The following is a 7,418-nucleotide window of genomic DNA, read 5'->3' on the forward strand; positions in this document are numbered from 1 at the left end:
AAAGGAAGAGCTGGATATCTTATTAATAATCAACAGATGGTTATAGAGATCCCTGGGCTTTCTGCTCAGTTATCAGAACTGACAGCGGTGTTGTGTGTCTTTCAATCTGTAGATAGTACTTTTAATCTCTTTACTAACAGTGCTTATGTTGCATTTTCTGTACCACAATTAGAGACCTGTGGCACATTTAATTCTAATACACCAGCAGAATCCTTGTTTTCACAATTGCAAAGTATCATTCTTGCTAGGAAAAATCCCTTTTACACTGGCCATATAAGAACTCACTGCGGTCTTCCTGGAAACTTAGCTGAAGGCAATCAGTGCATTGACAGAGCTCTTATAGGAGAGGCTTTAGTTTTAGAACCTATAGAAATGGCTAGACGTGATTGAAAGGGATATTTTTTACTTAAATAAAGGAACTTTACTCAAGGCCCAGAAACAGAGGCAAGCCCGAACAAGCCCTGGAATGCCCTGGAATGCACAGCCCACCCTCAAGGCTGTTAAGACATTCCAGGAACTAACAGGTTGTAAAGATAAGAGAGCTACCTCCACAGAGTCAGGGACCATCTGGGCTCTTCCCCCCCCCCCCCTCTGTTGTAACAGATAAGCTTCTCGCCCTTCCCCATCACCTACGAGCCGACCTGCACGTACCACCCGCTGATGTAATTGTATGAGTTACCCAATCTTGTAAAAGCACGCGAAACCCCCTCACCTTTCCTATAAAAACCACAGTTTTTGAGTCTCGGGGTCGGCCCCTCTGTCTTTTGCACAAGACACGTGTCGACCCGGAGCTCCGCCATTAAAGCTACCTCGGGTGTTTGCAGCAAGTTGGTCTCTCGAGCTTCTTTGGGTGTGCGCCGATCCGGGACTCGAGTGGGATCCCTCGTTTGGGGGGTCCTACATTGTGGGGGCTCATCCAGGATCCCCGCAGCACCCAGGAACCCTGAAGGCCCCTTGGAGGTATGTTCACGTGAGTTTGAGTGTTTGAGTGGGGCGCCGCAGCATCTGTGTGTCTCTGGTTTCGGTTTGTGTACATTAGGGCAGACGAGGAACCCTGCTCTTGCAGCTGCCATTGCAGCCCGTGAGGACCCAGTGGCTGCGATAAGGGGACGCCCTAGAATCGCACGCTGCAGCCCTGGAGGATGCTCCTAGGGTGGGACCCGGTCAGGAGAAACTGACCGTGCTGTTTCTGAACGAGGGAGACGGGGTGCTTCTTCTCCCGGAGAAGGGGAGAGTGCGAGACCAAGCACCCTCAGAGGTCACGTTTGGTTGGCTGTTCAGAACTAGGCGTGGGAGAGTGTGCATGGACGTCTTTGTGACTGTTGTTTGTGTCTCGTTTTTGTGCCTTTTGTTGAGTAAAATGGGGCAGACTGTGACGACTCCCTTATCCCTGACCCTAGACCACTGGACGGACGTTAGGGCCAGAGGACGAAACTTGTCAGTAGAAATTAAGAGGAAGCCTTGGCAAACTTTTTGTGCCTCGGAATGGCCCACCTTCTGGGTTGGCTGGCCCCCAGCCGGAACCTTTGACTTTCCCACCATCATGGCTGTTAAAGCTGTTGTTTTTCAGGAAGGACCAGGGGCTCATCCAGACCAGCAGCCGTACATCATAGTATGGGAGGACTTGGTCCAATCCCCGCCTGAGTGGGTCAGACCATTCCTCACCTCCAACCACCCCCTAATGCCGAGGCCATTCTGCCCTACATCAACCTAGCCCCATCCTGACGGTCTTCCGAGCTCATTAATCATGGCCGTTCGAGAAGGCACACCCGCAGCGGACGAGGAACTGAAACCACCGACAAAGAAAGATGACATCTCTCCTGCGCCCGTCCCAAGAATTTACCCCGAGATAGAAGAGATCCCTGAGTGGCCCACTCCCCCACCCTATCGCCATACCCCGCAGCCTGCACCTCAACCCTCAGCCCCAATAAACACCCCCCCCCCGTTCCTGCTCCAATTCCCGAGTCTGGGGAAAGTGAAGGTCCTTCCGCAGGAACGAGAAGCCGGCGGGGTGCCTCCCCCGAGGGACCAGCGGATTCCACAGTAGCCCTTCCCCTGAGAGCTGTTGGGCTGCCCCCAGGACCAAATGAACAAAATGCCTTACAGCTCTTACAGTACTGGCCTTTTTCCTCCTCTGACCTGTATAATTGGAAAACTAACCACCCTCCTTTTTCAGATAATCCGGCAGGACTCACAGGGCTAATAGAGTCCCTGATGTACTCACACCAGCCCACTTGGGACGATTGTCAGCAGCTCTTGCAGACCCTGTTCACCACTGAAGAGAGGGAGAGGATAGTCCTGGAGGCCCGAAAGAACGTTCGGGACAACGCTGGACACCTTGTCCAGACCCCAGGTGGGATAGATGAGGGATTTCCCCTGATGCGCCCCCAGTGGGACTATAACACAGTACAAGGGAGGGAACGGCTGTCCAATTATCGCCGGGCTCTAGTGGCAGGTCTCAGGGGCGCCCACAAATTTGGCTAAGGTAAGAGAGGTCATGCAGGGACCGACTGAACCCCCTTCAGTTTTCCTGGAGAGGCTCATGGAGGCGTACAAAAGGTATACCCCTTTTGATCCTACATCTGAGGGGCAGCGAGCCTCTGTAATCATGGCTTTTATCGGGCAGTCAGCCCCTGATATTAGAAGGAAATTACAATGAATCGAGGGACTGCAGGATTATACAATAAGAGATGTAGTTAGAGAGGCTGAGAAAGTGTATCACAAGAGAGAGACAGAAGAAGAGAAGCAGGAGCGAGAAAAGAGAGAGAAAAAAAGGATGAAGATAGGAGAGAAAAGAGACAAGAGAAAACTTTGACTAAGATACTGGCCACAGTAATAGGCAAAGATAGGAGAGAAAGGGGTAGACAGTTAGAGAACCTGGGAGGCGGAAGATGGCAGGAGCCACGGAGACCCAGAAGAGACCATCCTCCTTTGGGGAAAGACCAATGTGCTCACTGTAGAGAAAAAGGACACTGGGCCCGTGAGTGCCCCAAGAGAAAACAAGAGACAAAGATATTGTCCCTCGAGAGCGATGACGACTAGGGGTGGCGGGGCTCGGCCCCCCTCCCCGAGCCTAGGGTAACCTTGCATGTGGAGGGGACTCCCATAAATTTTTTGATTGACACAGGTGCGGAATATTCGGTACTACAAGCTCCTCTGGGTAAGACTAAAAATAAAAAAAACACTAGTAGTCGGGGCCATGGGACAAAAATCTTACCCGTGGACCACCTCTCGGACAGTGGACTTGGAAAAGAGTGTAGTGTCTCACTCGTTTCTGGTCATTCCCGAATGCCCCATACCTCTATTGGGACGGGATTTGCTCACAAAGTTAAAGGCACAAATAACCTTTACCTCCTCCGGGCCAGAATTGTCCTGGAGAGCTGTTCCCCCCCCCCCCAAGCATTAGAACTATCTTTGCAATTAGGAGAAGAGTATCGGATTTATCAAAAGAGGTTAAAGGTTACCGCCCCTGAGGGGCTAAAGGACTGGCTTGATCAGTTTCCCCTGGCTTGGGCTGAAACAGGGGGAATGGGAATGGCAAGACAGGCCCCTCCAATACTGGTAGAGCTCAAGTCTGGGGCCACTTCCATCAGGGTTCATCAGTACCCTATGAGAAAGGAAGCTCAAGAGGGGATACGTCCTCACATCGACCGTCTAATCTGCGGAGGGATCCTGGTCCCCTGTAAGTCTGCTTGGAATACCCCCCTTCTTCCAGTAAAGAAGTCAGAGATAGGTGATTATCGCCCTGTGCAAGACCTTAGAGAAGTTAACAAGAGAATACAAGATATACACCCCACTGTTCCCAACCCTTACAATCTGCTCAGCACACTGCCGCCTGAACGAGCCTGGTATACAGTGTTAGACCTTAAAGATGCCTTCTTTTGTCTGAGATTGCACCCTAACAGTCAACCCCTGTTTGCCTTCGAATGGCGGGATCCTGAGAGCGGCCGAACAGGACAGCTCACATGGACCAGATTGCCTCAAGGGTTCAAGAATTCCCCAACCTTGTGTGATGAAGTCTTACATAGGGACTTGGCTCCTTTTTGGGCCTGCAATCCATGCGTGACCGTCCTGCAGTACGTAGATGACCTTCTTCTTGTGACAGAGACACGGGAGGAGTGTGAGCGTGGGACACAGAATCTCCTGGCTGAGTTAGGTGAGTTGGGGTATCGGGCTTCAGCTAAAAATGCACAGCTGTGCCAAACGGAGGTGACATATTTAGGATACACCCTGAAGAATGGACAGCGATGGCTCACAGAAGCCAGAAAGCAGACAGTGACACAGATCCCAACCTCAACCACCCCTCGCCAGGTAAGAGAGTTTCTGGAAACGGCAGGGTTCTGCAGACTCTAGATCCCAGGGTTTGCCACCCTGGCAGCCCCCTTATATCCATTGACCAAAGAAAAAGGAGAATTTGTGTGGACAGAGGAACACCAATTGGCTTTCGAAACCCTTAAAAAGGCGTTGCTACAGGCCCCCGCCCTAGCACTACCAGACCTGAAAAAGCCTTTTACCCTATATATCGATGAAAAGAATAAAATAGCAAGAGAAGTCCTTACTCAGACATTGGGACCTTAGAAGCATCCTGTAGCTTACCTGTCAAAGAAATTAGACCCAGTAGCCAGCAGATGGCCCTCATATTTGAGGGCAATTGCAGCTACTGCGGTGCTAGTAAAAGACGCTGATAAATTGACCATGGGCCAGAATGTGACCATAGTGGCCCCGTACTCCCTCGAGAGCATCATCTGACAGCCCCCGGATTGTTGGATGACTAATGCCAGGATGACCCACTATCAGAGTTTATTGCTGACTGAGCGAGTGACCTTTGCTCCACCTGCTATTCTCAACCCTGCCACTTTACTACCTGAAGGTGACGAAGCCCCCATACACCACTGTGGAGATATATTGGCCGAGGAGGTGGGGATCCGGTCAGACTTATCTGGCCGTCCCTGGCCTGGGGCCATGACTTAGTTCACCGATGGCAGCAGCTTCATGGTAGAAGGTAAGCGGAGGGCTGGGGCAGTGATAGTGGATAGAAAATCTGTTATATGGGCCAGCGGTTTGCCCGAAGGGACATCAGCTCAAAAGGCAGAGCTTATTGCACTGATCCAGGCCTTGAGGCTTGCAGAGAAAAAGGCTGTCAATATCTACACTGACAGCCGGTATGCCTTTGCAACCGCTCATGCCCATGGGGCAATATACAGGCAACGCGGACGATTAACTTCCACTGGCAAGGAAATTAAGAACAAAGAAGAAATCCTTAGCCTGCTAGAAGCTGTTCATTTGCCTCGTAAAGTGGCAATCATTCACTGCCTAGGACATCAAAAGGGGAACGGGCCGATAGAAAACGGGAATCAAATGGCGGACCGGGTGGCAAAAGATGCAGCACAAGGGCCACAAATTCTAACCCTTAAAGCCCCATCACAGCCAGCTGAAAAGACTCTAGAAAAACAGACTCTCACAAGAGAAGAGAAGAATACCTGGCTAATGTACATCGCCTCACCCACCTAGGAGAAAAGAAGATGATAAAGCTGGTCGATAAGTCCCCTTATCATATCCCACAACTACACAAGATGGTAAAAGACTTAGTAAAGAATTGCCAAGCTTGTGCACTCACTAACGCTGTGCCAAACAAAACCCATGGCGGAAAACGTTTAAGAGGGGATAGACCGGGGACCTATTGGGAAGTTGATTTTACCGAGGTAAAGCCAGCAAAGTATAGAAATAAATATCTCCTAGTTTTTATAGACACTTTCTCAGGGTGGGTAGAGGCTTTTCCCACCAAAAGAGAGACGGCTAACGTGGTAACCAAGAAGATACTTGAAGACATTTTTCCTCGTTTTGGAATACCTAAGGTAATTGGGTCAGACAACGGACCTGCCTTCGTCGCCCAGGTAAGTCAGGGATTGGCCAAACAGTTGGAAATAAATTAGAAGTTACATTGTGCCTATAGACCCCAGAGTTCAGGACAGGTAGAGAGAATAAATAGAACTCTAAAAGAGACCCTAACTAAATTGTCCTTAGAGACCGGCGGGAATAATTGGGCAGCTTTTCTCCCCTATGCTCTGTTCAGGGTTCGGAATACCCCCGGAGCTTCAGGTCTAACACCTTTTGAATTAATGTTTGGGGCGCCCCCGCCCATCCATATAGTCACAGAAGGAAAGGCTTGTTCTGACGAACCCCTCTCCTTCATCCCCCCATCTTGCCTTCTAGCCCGGTTAAAAGCCCTAGAGATCATCCGAAGGGAGATCTGGGAGCAGTTAAAAGAGACCTACACAGCAGACGACCTCCAAGTGCCGCATCGCTTTGAAGTAGGAGATACAGTACTGGTAAGGAGACATCGAGCTGGGAACCTTGAGCCTCGGTGGAAGGGACCCTACCTAGTGCTGCTGACCACGCCAACTGCTATAAAGGTAGAAGGAATCCCTACCTGGGTCCACGCCTTGCACGTCAAGAAAGCCCCACCCTCTGGACCCGATTAAGATGAGTAGATCCTGGAAAAGACTGATAATCCTCTTAAGCTGTGCCTGCGTCGCCAGAACAATGTTAAATGAAAATTTCAATACCCACACACCGATTTGGCAGACTTGGGAGGTACTCAATGAAGAATGGAACCCTGTCTGGTCTACAACTGCGACGCACCCCCCTTGGGTATGGTGGCCAGATCTCACGCCTGATATTTGTAAGTTAGCTGTGGGATCACTTTCACGAGATATTCCAGACCATACTGATTTGCTTAAACCCCCACCTGAAAACCAGTGTGTTCCGAGTGAGATTAGAAGTACATATGGGTGTTCGGGACAATTTTATCGTACAAATCTCAGGTCCGCATCCTTCTATGTGTGTCCAGCCCAGGGACAAGTCCGGAGCCTCCGTCATAAATGTGGGGGGGGGCATCAGACTTTTACTGTGCCACCTGGGGGTGCGAGATGATGGGAGACATTTACTGGACTCCGTCTTCCTTCTGAGACTTAATTACAGTGAAGAGAAACAGTAGCTACGACAGGTCTAACCAAAGAGAGAAGGATAGTTCCAAATACCCTGAAAGTAGATGCGCTCAATGTAATAGTCCAAATGGAGCCTGTAAAGGTAATTATTGTAACCGAATCCTCATCAAGCTCACCAACAAAGAGAGACAAGAACGCCAGAGCTGGTTTAGGGGAAACAGTTGGGGCTTAAGGATACATGCTTCTGGAGCAGATCCTGGTGTAATCTTTAAGATCAAGTTAACCATAGAAAAGCCTCCCATAGTACCTGTTGGGCCTAACAGAGTCCTCCCCGAACAAGGCCCACCCGCCAGGCCTCGGCCACCAGCCCCTGTAACCTCACATTCTATTCTTAGAGTGACCACCCTTCCCGCTCCCACATCTCCATCCACGGGGCAGAGGCTTTTCAATCTAGTCAGAGGGGCGTATTAT

The 7,418-nt window shown here is 50.3% G+C and overlaps 1 pseudogene; it reads left to right on the forward strand.

Moving 5' to 3' along the window:
- The first annotated feature begins 1,360 nt into the window (after positions 1-1,360).
- Positions 1,361-6,554, forward strand: LOC127674642 (uncharacterized; annotated as a pseudogene).
- Positions 6,555-7,418: the final 864 nt, after the last annotated feature.

The sequence above is a fragment of the Apodemus sylvaticus genome, chromosome X (assembly GCF_947179515.1).
Source record: "Apodemus sylvaticus chromosome X, mApoSyl1.1, whole genome shotgun sequence".
Classification (NCBI taxonomy): domain Eukaryota; kingdom Metazoa; phylum Chordata; class Mammalia; order Rodentia; family Muridae; genus Apodemus; species Apodemus sylvaticus.